The following is a 15,025-nucleotide window of genomic DNA, read 5'->3' on the forward strand; positions in this document are numbered from 1 at the left end:
AAAAAACAGCCGGTATGGATGACTTGCTTAAACAAATGTGGTTTCTACTGACATATGAGATGTGAAAACTATGGCAAAAGAGGAGGATGAGCGGATAAGAGGCGATCAGTAATTTCGATTAAGACATTAATGAGCGAGCTAGGACTGACATAGTCAATATAACTACTTGTTCAGCACTTTCTAAATGTAAACCGACAGAATTCAGAAGATGGGCCGTTCTTATAGTAATCTCCCGGGAACACCAAGTCAGAGCCGTAGGATAAATAGAGGGGCATATAAGCAGACAATAAAAGCTCTTACAATATTCAATGATTACATTTCTCTAAAACAGGCCATAGGCTACATGTGCACCACCAAGTCASAACACTAGGCTAAATTATGAGGGGAAAACTGACCAAATGATTAAGGTGAAGCACATGGGCTACTAACAGCTTACTACACAACATACACTTAGTATTACTTTCTTAGCTTCGGTATACATATCTCCCTGGCATATTACATCATTTGTGCAGCAGCATACAAGACACTTTTGGACTCACCTTGTTATGCTGTGCTCACTTGAACAGGAAGGTGTCGCAGCGGTCCTTCATTGAATCATGATGACGTCAGGGATCTTCAGGTCGGAGCTCTAGAAAGAGGCCCGAGTTACCGAATTGAAATTCTGAGTTGGATGACCGTTGAAAACATATTTTCCCAGTTGGAGTTAGTTTTTTTCCCGAGCTCCCAGTTGTCTTGAACTCACTGAAGTCTGGGATTTCCCAGTTCCTCGTTTCCAGTTGTTTTGAACGCGGCAGAAGTCATGCTGGATTGACAGAGATGATCACCCAGGACAATGGATCTAATCCCAGCAGCCGACCCAAAACAACGGCGCCGCAGAAGAGGCAGACTGAGCGGCCTCCTGGTCAGGCTCCGTAGATGTGCACATCGCTCACCGCTCCCGAGAATACTACTTGCCAATGTCCAGTCTCTTGACAAGGTAGATGAAATTTGAGCAAGGGTTGCCTTCCAGAGAGTCATCAGAGATTGTAACATTCTCTGTTTCACGGAAACATGTCTCTCTCGGGATATGTTGTCGGATTCGGTTCAGCCACCAGGCTTCTCCATGCATCGCACCGACAAAGATAAACACCTCTCTGGGAAGAGGAAGGGCGGGGTGCCCTCCCTTCGGCAAATCCGACCACGACGCCATCTTGCTCGTTATAGGCAGAAACTCAAACAGGATGTACCAATGATGAGAACCATTCAACGCTGGTCTGACTATTCAGAAGCCACGCTTCAAGATGGTTTTGATCACAGGGACTGGAATATGTTCCGGTCAGCCTCAGAGAACAACATTGACCTATACGCTGACTCGGTGAGTGCGTTTATAAAGAAGTGCATTGGAGATGTACCCAATGTGACTATTGAAATCTACGCTAACCAGAAACCGTGGATCGAAGGCGGCATTCGCACAAAACTAAAAGTGCGATCCACCGCATTTAACTATGGAAAGAGGTCTGGAAATATGGCTGAATATAAACAGTGTAGTTATTCCCTCCGCAAGGCAATCAAACAAGCGGAATGCCGGTACAGGGACAAGGTGGAGTTGCAATTCAATGGCTTAGACACAAGATGTATGTGGCAGGGTCTACAGGAAATCACAAACTACAAAAACAAAAACAGCCACGTCACAGACACCGACGTCACYCTTCCAGACAAACTAAACATCTTCTTTGCCTGCTTTGAGGATAATACAGTGCCACCGTCGCGGCTCGCTAAACAAAGACTACACCCCCACCCTCTCCTTCTCCATGGCTGATGTAAGTAAAACATTTAAACTTGTTAACCCTCGCAAGGCTGCTGGCCCAAACGGCATCCCTAGCCGCATCCTCAGAGCATGCGCAGACCAGCTGGCTGGTGTGTTTATGGACATATTCAATCGCTCCCTATGCCCGTCTGTTGTCCCCAAATGCTTCAAGATGGCCACCATTGTTCTTGTACCCAGGAAGGCAAAGGTAACTGAACTTAATGACTATCGCCCCATTGCACTCACCTCTGTCATCATGAAGTGCTTTGAGAGGCTAGTCAAGGATCATGTCACCGCCACCTTACCGGCCACCCTAGATCCAATTCAGTTTGCATACCGCCCCAACAGGTTCACAGATGACGCAATCGCCATCACACTGCACACTGTCCTATCCCATCTAGACAAAAAGAATACAGCTCAGCATTCAACACCATAGTACCCTCCAAGCTCATCATCAAGCTGGAGGCCCTGGATCTCAACCCCGCCCTGTGCAACTGGGTCCTGGACTTTCTGATGGGCCACCGCCAGGTGGTGAAGGTAGGAAACAACATCTCCACTTCGCTGACCCTCAACACTGGGGCCCCACAAGGGTGTGTGCTCAGCCCTCTCCTGTACTCGCTGTTCACCCACGACTGCGTGGCCAAGCACGACTCCAACACTATCATTAAGTTTGCTGGCGACACAACAGTGGTAGGCCTGATCACCGACAACGATGAGACAAAGGAGAAGACAAAGGAGCAAGACAAAGGAGCTGATCGTGGACTACAGGAAAAGGCGGGCCGAACAGGCTCCCATTAACATCAACGGGGCTGTAGTGGAGCGGGTCGAGAGTTTCAAGTTCCTTGGTGTCCACATCACCAACAAACTATCACGGTCCAAACACACCAAGATAGTTGTGAAGAGGGCACGACAACACCTCTTCCCCCTCAGGAGACTGAAAAGATTTGGCTTGGGTCCCCAGATCCTCAAAAAGTTCTACAGCTGCACTATCGAAAGCATCTTCACCGGTTGCATCACTGCCTGGTATGGCAACCGTTCGGCATCTGACCGTAAGGCGCTGCAGAGGGTAGTGCATATGGCCCAGTACATCACTACTGGCCAAGCTTCCTGCCATCCAGGACCTATATACTTGGCGGTGTCAGAGGAAAGCCCAAAAAATTGTCAAAGACTCCAGTCACCCAAGTCATAGACTGTTGTCTCTGCTACCGRATGGCAAGCGGTACCGGAGCGCTTGCCTAGGACCAAAAATCTAGGACCAAAAGGCTCCTTAACAGCTTCTACACCCAAGCCATAAGACTGCTGAACAATTAATCATATGGCCACCCGGACAATTTACATTGACACCTCCTCCCCCTTGGTTTTTACACTGCTGCTACTCGCTGTTTATTATCTATGTATAGTTACTTTACAAATTACCTCGACTAACCTGTACCCCCGCACATTGACTTGGTACTGGTACCCCCTGTATATAGCCTTGTTATGCCACTGTGCTTCTATGGCTATATGCACCATACCAATGCCTACTTCATTTGTTCATTTAGCAAACAAAACATAATCCAGTGCCTTTATCACAGTCAACACACCTATATTTTAGCTTTAATAAGCTCTAGAAATGCCAAATGTTCTCTCACCCTCATGGCAAAATGTGTAGAATAGCATGAGATTAGCTATAAAACTGCACCTTTTTTTTCTTTGCCCCATGGCAAAATGTGTAGAATCTTTTCCATATATATTTTTTGGACCCACACAAATTTCAGCAGGCCCACCCACCAACGAATTTCTGGCTACGCTACTGGTCACGAAAGCTTCTGTTTTCTCTGTGTGCTCTTTGTAAACAAACATACCATGTGACTGGCTCAATCAGCTGCTTTGGGGAACGGCTCTATAATGAACAAATAATGCAACAGGCAAAATTAACAACACCATCTGCAATATCTGCACAAGGTGACTGCAGGATATTTTTTTTTTATCATACCATGGGTATATATGGTATACCGCCCAAGCCTAGCTGGAGGTGGTCAGTAAGATCAGATCACAATCAGATCACAATGCATCTTTTAATCGTCTACACCTGTCTAAAAATGTGGGACAATCAGAATTAGGGCAAGATCAGGACAAAGGATACATGTTAGCACCAGGTATTAACGAGGCGTTTTATTTGCACTTTCCTCTTCACAGCGCGCCTACCCATACCCTCCCAACAGAGGTCTTGTACTGTGTTAATGTGCTGACAGGGAGCCTACTCTGTAGTGGTCCATGGGATTATCTCTAAGTGCATACCAAATGGCACCCTATTCCCTCCATAGTGCACTTCTTTTGACCAGGGCACATAGGGTTCTAATGATCAAAAGTGGTGCACTATGTAGGGAATAGGTTGCCATTTGGGATGCAAGCCCTGCCTTGGCAGATGAAAGCTAGCCGTTGTTTATTGATCAGACCTGCCCTGTCTCTGTGTCCCAGAGCCCCTAAACGCATCACGCATGAATTACTGGACCAAACCATCACAGCAGCTTTTAGGAAACAACATGACAATATGAAAAGGCTGGCATGTTTCATATCTCTGTGGTCATCATGGTGGAAGGTAAGTTGATCAGGGAGGGACTTACGGGGTGGACTTCTGTCAGGGAAGTGCAGGAGGTACAGTGTAAGGAACAGAGTAGGGAGGGGTGACATGAATCATTCTGTCTCATAAGTGATCCTGTGGTACCTCTGTTCACTAATCTCACGAGAATGATCTTACATTAGCTACAGTARTTGATTCCTTGTGGAATATAGACCATTAACGAACAGCTTCAAAACCAAAAACACTTAAAGCATGAGGAGCTACAATACATTGCTGGAGAAGAGAAGTGTTCGGAATGATTTAATGTTACGGATTTAAAGCTGCAATATGTAACTTTTTGGGCAACCCGACCAAATGCACATAGAAAAGTGAGTTATAGATCTGTCATTCTCATTGAAAGCAAGTATAAGAKGCGGTAMATCTATTCTATGTGCACTATTTCTATGCTTCCGGTTCTTAAGTTACATTTTTTTATATTTTACTTTTGTTTGTGTACACCAGCTTCAAACTGTAGCGGTGGCTAGGTAAAATCAATGAGGAAGCCAAGCCAAGCTAGTAGAAAAGGCATATTACAACCTGTTGTGATAATTGCGTTGTTTGCTCTATAACCCATTCGTTCATACGCCACCGTGATATACAATAATGCTGTGACAACAAAAAGACAACAGTCACACAGTAGCGGAATAAATTCAATAACACATACATTTGTTTCATCACAAAACCGGATAGCAACATCTGTCCAGTGAAGTCCACAACACAAATATTGCATATAACAAACAGTTACATGACCTACAGCATGGTCAAGCAAGTTACTGTTTGACAGTTTACTAAACAACTACTGATTTAGAACCACAAAGTTACTGTAAGTCAGCACAAAGACAACGGGAGCACTGCCTCGACAATTCAAGCACCATTTCAACTTAAACATGTAAACAACATCAAATCAACAAGACTATATATGCTTAGCTAGTTTAATACACTTGGTGGGAAAAAGGAACTCCTTTTTGTTAAATGATTTAGTTTGATAGGCAACATCTCCCTCTTAAACATCTCCCTCATTTCCCTCTTAAAATAACAAATTATAGTATCTCATCCTCTAATGRGTGGGCTACTGAAAACAGCAGTGACCCTCCTGGTTTGGCTCTAGACACAGCTATTATCTCTCTGTAGAAGCCAGAATGAGTGTGACACAATGCTCACCGGAACTAAAGCTCTTTATTTCATTAAGTTCCACAGGTGTGGAAAAAATAAAYAAATAAACGCAACAATGGTTATTGATCGGAACTGGAACACACTATCATACAAGTCGATCAAGAGCATCCCAAACATGAAATCAAACTTTATTTGTCACAGGCGCCAAATACAACAACCTTACCGTGAAATGCTTACTTACAAGCCCTTAACCAACAATGCAGTTCAAGAAAGAGTTAAGAAAATATTTACCAAATAAACCCATGTAAAAAATAATAAAAAGTAACACAATAAAATAACAATAACGAGGCTATATACAGGGGGCACCGGTCAATGTGCGGGGGTCCAGGTTAGTCGAGGTCATTTGTATGTAGGTAAGGGTAAAGTGACTATGCATAGATAATAAACAGCGAGTAGCAGCAGTGTAAAAATACATGGGAGGGGGGGTCAATGTAAATAGTCCGGGTGGCAGTTTAAGTAATTGTTCAGCAGTCTTATGGCTTGGGGGTAGAAGCTGTTAAGGAGCCTTTTGGTCCTAGACTTGACGCTCCGGTATCGCTTGCTGTACGATAGTGGAYAGAACAGTCTATGATTAGGGTGACTGGAGTCTTTAGACAATTTTTAGGGCCTTCCTCTGACACCACCTAGTATATAGGTCCTGGATGGCAGGAAGCTTGGCCCCAGTGATGTACTGGGCCGTACGCACTACCCTCTGTAGCACCTTATGGTCAGATGCCGAGCAGTTGCTATACCAGGTGGTGATGCAACCGGTCAGGATGCTCTCAATGGTGCAGCTGTAGAACTTTTTGAGGATCTGGGGACCCATGCCAAATCTTTTCAGTCTCTTGAGGGGGAAAAGGTGTTGTCGTGCCCTCTTCATGCTCAATGGGTGGTGACATGTCTGGTGAGTATGRAGGCCATAGAAGAACTGGGACATTTTCAGCTTCCTGGAATTGTGTACAGATCCTTGCGACATGGAGCTGTGCATTATCATGCTGAAACATGAGGTGATGGCGACAGATGAATGGCACAACAATGGGCCTCAGGATCTCATCACGGTATCTCTGTGCATTCAAATAGACATCGATAAAAGGCAATTGTGTTCGTTGTCCATAGCTTATGCCTGCCCATACCATAAGCCCACCGCCACCATAGGGCACTCTGTTTACAACGTTCACATCAGCAAATGAGCTTCCCTGAGACAGTTTCTGACAGTTTGTGCAGAAATTCTTCGGTTGTGCAAACCCACAGTTTCATTAGCTGTCAGGGTGGCTGGTCTCAGARGATCCCACAGGTGAAGAAGCCGGATGTGGAGGTCCTGGTCTGGCGTGGTTACATGTGGTCTGTGGTTGCGAGGCCGGTTTGACGTACTGCCAAATTCTCTAAAACGTTGGAAGCAGCTTATGGTAGAGAAATGAACATTCAATTCTCTAGCAACCGCTCTGCTGGACATTCCTGCAGTCAGCATGCCAATTGCACACTCCCTTAAAACTTGAGACATCTGTGGCATTCTGTTGTGTGAAGAAACTGCACATTTTAAAGTGACCTTTTATTGTCCCCAGCACAAAGTGCACCTCTGCAATGATCATGCTGTTTAATCATCTTCTTGATATGCCACTCCTGTCAGGTGGATGGATTATCATCGCAAAGGAGAAATGTTCACTAACAGGGATATAAACAAATTTGTGTGCAAAATGTGAGAGAAATAAGCTTTTTTTGCATATGGAAAATGTCTGGGGTATTTTATTTCAGCTCTTGCAACATGGGACCAACACTTACTGTACATGTTGCATTTATGTTTTTGTTCAGTATAGTTTAGACAGCATATCCAATCATGGCCCGGTACTAGGGAGCCACCCTCCACCCCACTGGCCCCATGCCCACAGAGAGTGCACCATCTGGGGACCACAGAGCCCTCACCTCTACCCCCACCAGCCCTTCGCCACCCTGCCCTCAGGCCTTCATAGAAAACAGCCACTCAGGAAGAACCATGGTTAAAATTGGATGACTGTCACGCCCTGACCTTAGTATTCTTTGTTTTCTTTATTATTTTTGGTTAGGTCAGGGTGTGACAAGGGTGATATATGTTTTTTGTCCTGTCTAGGGTTTTTGTATGTTTATGGGGTTGGTACTGGTCTAGGTGTTTTGTATGTCTATGGTTGCCTAGATTGGTTCTCAATTAGAGGCAGCTGTTTATCYTTGTCTCTGATTGGGAACCATATTTAGGCAGCCATATTCCTTGAGTATTTCGTGGGTGATTGTCTATGGTTAGTTGCCTGTGTCAGCACTATTATTATATAGCTTCACGTTCGTTTTGTTGTTTTTGTATAGTTCGTTCAGTGTTCTTTCTTCATTAAAGAAGATGTACTCAAATCACGCTGCGCTTTGGTCTCATCACTATAACGAACGTGACAATGACAACATGGTTAAGATATGTAAACTCTGTTGATACTTTACTTTTTATTCTGTGTATAGTGTGGATCCATAAAACAATGTAACTATTAATTAAAGCTCTTCATATCTCTGCACAAATTCTGTACTAAAACACAGTCTGCAGGCTGAAGACATACACTCACTAGCCAGTTTATTTGGTACACCACCCCGTTCACGAAAATGGATCGTTCCTACAGACAGTGAGTCACATGGCCGTGGCTTGCTATATAAAGCAGGCAGACAGGCATTGAGGCATTCAGTTACTGTTCGATTGAACATTAGAATGGGCAAAATGAGTGACCTAAGCAACTTTGAGCGTGGCATGATCGTCGGTGCCAAGCACTCCGGATCCAGAATCAGAAACGGCCGCCCTCCTGGGCTTTTCACACACAACAGTGTCTAGGGTTTCCCGAGAATGGTGCGACAAACAAAAAATAATCATGCAAGCTAACATGCGGGCCACAAACAGCACATCCCTTTGGAACATTTCCAACTTGTAGAATACATTCCCCCAGAAAAATTCAGGCTGATCTGGAGGCAAAGGCGGGTCCGACCCGATACTAGATGGGTGTACCTAATAAACGGTCTGGTGAGTGTACTGTACCAAAGTGGTGTTGCGGCAGGAGAGGTGTTAGCGTTTTCCATTATTTCCTTCCCTCTACTTCCTCTGAATTGTCACAGTGCAGTTCCAGGGCTGATTGCCGCCGGTGGGCATGAACACAACTGACAGGGAGAGAACACACATACGTACACACACAGGGAGTTTAAACTCTATGACTTCATCTGTCTGGGTGGGTTGTTGGCCTCCTCCGTGTAAGCTGTAATTCAGTGTGTCATCACCCCCCTGCAGCACGTACAGTATGACACACTGACACACACACACACCACACCACAGTGAGGTAAACATTGCCTCTCTGACATGCCTGATCATCCCCATCTCCTCCTAGACTCAGGAGTGGGATGCAGGGCAGCAGAAAAAAATACATTCCATTTGCCGAGGGGCGTTGGAGCTCGCACTGTAAACAGTTTTTCACTGTCACTTTCTGCTCCCTGTCTGAGTAGTAAAAATAGGTAACTATTTGTGAGGTTCCCATATATGTATGGATAAAGGGCTGTCTAGTTGTGGATAAACAGGAGTAGGCATCAAGGGAGAAGGGTGCGAGTTTGAAATAAAGACCTGCCACTCACCTTGCACCACAAGTCTCAGCAACACAGTTCTGTGCCTGGAGAATGTTCAGTGTTTGTTCAGTTAGTCGGCCTGGGAACAGAAGGCTGAGTAACGTTTAACACGTTGTCATCTTTCACACCACTGACTGGACTCCCACTCTTTGAAAGTCAGTGGGGCTTTTTAACAGCAAGTTATAACAACTTTTTTCTTGCCAAACAACCACCTGTTTACTTAGTTTCAATAACAAATTGTATTTATTTTATTTGAGCTTTTTCACTGGTTTGCTCTTTGTGACTGATTTATGGAAATTGGATGGGTGTCTTGTCTCGTCTTTGCCATTTCAACTAGCCTAACAAACTGTCACGACTTTCCCCAGTCTTGTATAGACTGCAGCTTCAATAGCCCTACAGCAGTTGGTTTTGCAGTTATGAACTCTTACACTCTATTAAATGTATTCTTCCTCAGGGGAATAAAAAACACAGAAACAGAACAGGTAGCCTCGGTTTGTTTTTCTAAATCTGTCAGTCATCTCTGCTCAACACATGGCCAGCTTGCTGAGTCGCCAGCCCATTTGCATGCCATTACTGTAGGCTTCCTTTGACACTAATGGAGCTATTTCAGAAAGCAATAAACTGTGGGGAACATTAGCTGAGATGCAGAGGGGAACACACTGAAATGAAGAGTAGCTGACGTGCGGAACATCGCTAAGATGTCTCCCCCAGGCCTCCAAGTGGAAATTATTATTCCAAATAAAACTATTAAATTGAGAAGGGGGAAAAATGAAAGAAATAAACCACATGTATTCGCCAAGAGATAGAGTAACGAGACGGAAGGCAACGGCTCATGTTGAAGACGTGAAAAAAACACTGTGTTGTAATGTAGCCAGTCAGGCAGTCTCACCTGTCGTCTTTATGGTGCTCTGTCTCTTTAATTCTCCCACATTCCCCTCCATCTATGGTGTTTTTACTCATGATTGCATGTGCTTGGCATGCTGACACTGACAATGAATTCCTCCATATCATTAATTGAACGAGCAGAAATAGAAGCAGAAATAGTAGCATGATTAAAAAACAGAAATCCAATCAAATATGCTTATTTAATGTAAGTCCACAGATGAGGTGAACTATTCAATAAAGACGTACAGCACACATTTAGAAATAAATCCCTCTCACTGTTCATCAAACAATCCCTTCAACAATGATAATTAATCACACTATCTTTTCCCACACTGGATACATCAGCCCTGGCTCCCCTCTCCAATTAGATTTACCTTCATACMGCAATGTTAGTGTTTGGATTAAGTGGAATTACCCAGGAATACTAATGTTTTAAATCCTCCTTAGCCTTTGACTCATCGTGTATCAGCCGSTTGACAGCTATCAGGGATTTAACATGCTGTGTTGTGGGGTTTTATATAGTATGTTACGCAAAAATATGCCACAGATATTAGCAGGAGCTTCCCTGTTGGGTTGGAACCCTAGTCAGTCAGTTCTGTGTTCCAACTCAGAGCTGTGGAATGATTCCACCATTCTGGAGATTCTTTCAGAGTTCCGTCAGAGGATTTTTCTGTCCCTGTATGGTCTCCTTTAGAATCTCTGGATGGTTATTAAAACCAAAGAGTAATGGGGCAGAAGTGAGGAGGCAAAGGAGAAAATGAGGATATCTGGGAGAAGGAAGAAGAGAGAAGAGAAGGAGGGGCGGAAGGGCTATTGTTCTCTGCCTTCTCCATCCTCTCCTACATGATAGGGCTTGATTTTCAAAAGACAGCTTTGTTATAAAATGGGTCCAAAGAGAGGCGACATAGGGACCCAAGTTGAAACACACATTCAACATTTTCCTAGAGCTGGTTGATTCGTCGTGAGAGGAGAGTGACTGTGGAAATATGTAAATGTTCCCTGATACTCTCCCTGAGCGTCTTGCCTCACCCTCACCCCCACTACACACACTCTCCCCCATTGTAATGAGTCATTGACAAACTGTAGTGTGTAAAGTGGCTCCCCTGTAATCCATCACTGCAAACACCCTCCAAACCTCCCCACTCTTGTCTCTTTTTCTGTCTGTCTCTCTCTCCAACTCTGTCTGTCTCGCCATCTCTCTGTGTGTCTGTCTGTCTCTCTGTCTCGTATCTGGCAAGCCTTACTGAATTATTCATACAATATGCTTTCTGATTAGTCCCATCACTGCAGTATTTCAACACTCACTATATGTATATTCTTTTTTTTCCCGACTGGTTTTTCTTTCTCTACCCTATTCTATGCCTCCAAACACCATATTTCATTCTCCTTATTGCCATTCACTGTCGCACAGATTTGCTAAACTGGATGTGACAGGGGAGAAGCTTGTTCATGCCTCTTCTAAAAGCCATACATTTGGTTTAATGGACATTTCTCTTCCCTTTCCATTTTCTCTCTCTCCGGTTTTCATACATTTGTTCTGACCATGAGGATGCTTCTTTTCGTAAGATGTTTTATTTTAGTTTGTCACAGTGATTCAAGGGCTACCATTTGCATATACAGTACCAGTCAAAAGCATCAAAGACATCAAAACTATGAAATAACACATGGAATCATGTAGTAACCAAAAAAGTGTTAAACTAAACAAAATATATTTMAMATTTGAGATTCTTCAAAGTAGCTACCCTTTGCCTTGATGACAGCTTTGCACATTCTTGGCATTCTCTCAACCAGCTTCACCTGGAATGCTTTTCCAACAGTCTTGAAGGAGTTCCCACATATGCTGAGCACTTGTTGCCTGCTTTTCCTTTACTCTGCAGTCCTGTAGGCCAGGTCATCTGATGTAGCACTCCATCACTCTCCTTGGTCAAATAGCCCTTACACAACCTGGAGGTGTGATTTGGGTCATTTACCTGTTGAAAAACAAATGACAGTCCCACTAAGCGCAAACCAGATGGGATGGCGTATTGCTGCAGAATGCTGTGGTAGCCATGCTGGTTAAGTGTGCCTTGAATTCTAAATAAATCACTGACAGTGTCACCAGCAAAGCACCCCCACACATCACACCTCCTCCTCCATGCTTCAAAATGCCAACACAAAAAATAAATAAAAGTAACAAATAATTAAAGAGAGCCAGTTTCATCATAGCGCTTGATGGTTTTTGCGACTGCACTTGAAGAAACTTGAAAAGTTCTTGAAATGTTCCATATTGACTGACCTTCATGTCTTAAAGTAATGATGGACTGTCATTTCTCTTTGCTTATTTGAGCTGTTCTTGCCATAATATGAACTTGGTCTTTTACCAAATAGGGCTATCTTCTGTATACCACCCTGACCTTGTCACAACACAACTGATTAACTTTTAACAAGGCACACCTGTTAATTGAAATTAATTCCAGGTGACTACCTCATTGAGCTGGTTGAGAGAATGCCAAGGGTGTGCAAAGCTGTCATCAAGGCAAAGGGTGGCTACTTTGAAGAATCTCAAATATAAACTATATTTTGTTTAGTTTAACACTTTTTTGCTTACTACATGATTCCATATGTGTTATTTCATCGTCTTCACTATTATTCTACAATATAGAAAATGGTAAGAATAAAGAAAAACCCTTGAATGAGTAGGTGTGTCCAAACTTTTGACTGGTAATGTATATGTGAAAATGGTAGCCCTTGAAAAGTAAGTATCTTTTTTTTTTGGTAATCAGCTCCTGTTTACATAAACAAAGCAATTAACTTGGAGTGTATCATTGTTTCCCAGAAGCTACTCTCAGGCTGCCTGACTTGTTTGAGCAGCCTAACTCTGCCAATATGCTTTTCTCCTCATCTATATTTTAGTGTACAGAGAAAGCAATAAGCTCAATGAATGAATTATAGGGACTTGTTTTTGGTTTGTAGGCTACCATTGTTGAACCAGAGAGGGAGAGTCATTGTGCTTGATACTGTATGTCACTGTGCCCTGAAAAAGTGGGCTGCTTGAAAAGTCAAAATCTTCTGTCCTATTTTTATTTTTTAGCCCTCTCTCTCTCTTTCTCTCCCTCTCTGTCTCTCTCTCCTTCTCTCTACATGAAACATCTACTATAAGTAGCCCAGTATATTTTGGTTCCTTTATCTAACAATACTCTGCTATTCAAGACCTACACATCTCTCCTTCTCTGTTGCTCTCATAGAAATGACATGCGATGATCCATTTCTTCACAGGTACTATACATGAAGAAACCTAAAAATTCCCCAGGCATTAGTCATAATGCCTTATAATAACTAGACAGATCTGGAGGCAATACAGTTATAACAGTCCTCAAGACTTGGGGTGCTTCCAAAATGGCATGCTATTCCCTATATAGGGCACTGTTTGACCAGAGACCTATCAAWCCCGGTCAAAAGTAGTGCACTATATAGGGAATAGGGTGCCATTTGGGACACCCGTTTTAGATGTCTTCCAGTCATATGTGGAGGAAATAATGTAAAATGCCCTATAAAAACTAGCCAGTTCTGAAGGCCATACAGTTATCAGACTTGTAGAGCAGTAGACACCCGTTTTAGCCGTCTCCCACAGCTGTGACCTTCCTAATGAGGGTTGGAGGGGAGTGCTGCTGCTGTTTAGTCCATCTCTCTGTCTCTCTCTCTCCCCCCCTCTCTCTAGTCATCATTAAATATCATCTTACTTCCCCCTCCAGCCTGCGTGCCTTACATTTTAAGCTGTTCCCGTGTCATTTACACTGGCACACAACCAGTAATGATGTCAGGAAACTGCAAGGTACGAGCTGACAAATAGTATTTTTTTGACTCAWCCTATAGGGAGATAAATATGAGTGGAAAATGGATGTGATAGATGCATCTATGACATCCATTCGCATCTATCACATCCCCTGGGACCTGGGGACCTATACAGTCATAAGTAGCATGTTTATGGATCATTTGGTCCCACTTCATYAAACAGGAAGGGAAACGTAATCAAGACGTGATCAGCTGCCTAGTTTTCCCTAGTCTTTCTGTCTCTTTAATCCTAATCACTTTTTGCTCTCATCAAACCCTCATCAAGTCTCGTCATGTTTGACATTACACACTTGAATACATCCTCAGAACAGGAAAATAATTTTTAGAGAAGTTCAGACTGTAAACATTAGATGAGTTCTACAGTACATTGTGGAACAAAGCAGTAGAATAGAAAACTATGGAGATTGAGCAACAGTAAAACAGTGCTCTAGTGCTCTCTAAAGGCCATTCTGGGACAGGGCATGACTTCTCTTACTTTACATACTGTATGCTTTCTATACACATTGCTTACATTGCCTGCTGCTGTATGACCTGGAATCAACACTGAATAGTGATGAAATGGAGTGATATTCAGTTTAGTTTCCAGGTTAACTGCTGACTGAAGTTGACTGAAGTTCAGTGATGTCGTGCTAGAGAAGGATCTCCTGCTAAAAGAGACCCACAATGACAGTGATGTAACAGACTTTTAGGGCACAGCCAGGCAGCAGATAGCTTGTTTACCCTGGAGGATCATATGTTTGACTGCACCATGGAGATGAACCTATTGAAACATTGATGCCTGTGTTCCATTGAGGTATTCCACAAGCATGGTTTAAGCCTCACAACCTGCCTAAGTTTCTTCTCTGTGGCCACTTCACTTTTAAGAACAAGAGAAAGGAACTAACTCTTTCTGTGTTGTTAAGTGGAAGTGTTTCACAGCTACTTACCCATATTTTATGGGGAATGTGAAACAAACAGACTATTCTGAGAATAAATCCTTCTCTGTAGGTCTCACAGTATGCATGGCTCTGGATCGGAAATGCACCAAAATGTGAATACCGGTACGAATGTAAATATTAAAGCATGTAAATGCAGGTCACAGTGTTAAATAGCTACAGTACTGAGGTGAGTCATGTCAACAACATCTCCATCTGACTAGGAGAGCCAGGGTTAGAGGA

Source organism: Salvelinus sp. IW2-2015, linkage group LG8 (genome assembly GCF_002910315.2).
Source record: "Salvelinus sp. IW2-2015 linkage group LG8, ASM291031v2, whole genome shotgun sequence".
Taxonomy (NCBI): Eukaryota; Metazoa; Chordata; class Actinopteri; order Salmoniformes; family Salmonidae; genus Salvelinus; species Salvelinus sp. IW2-2015.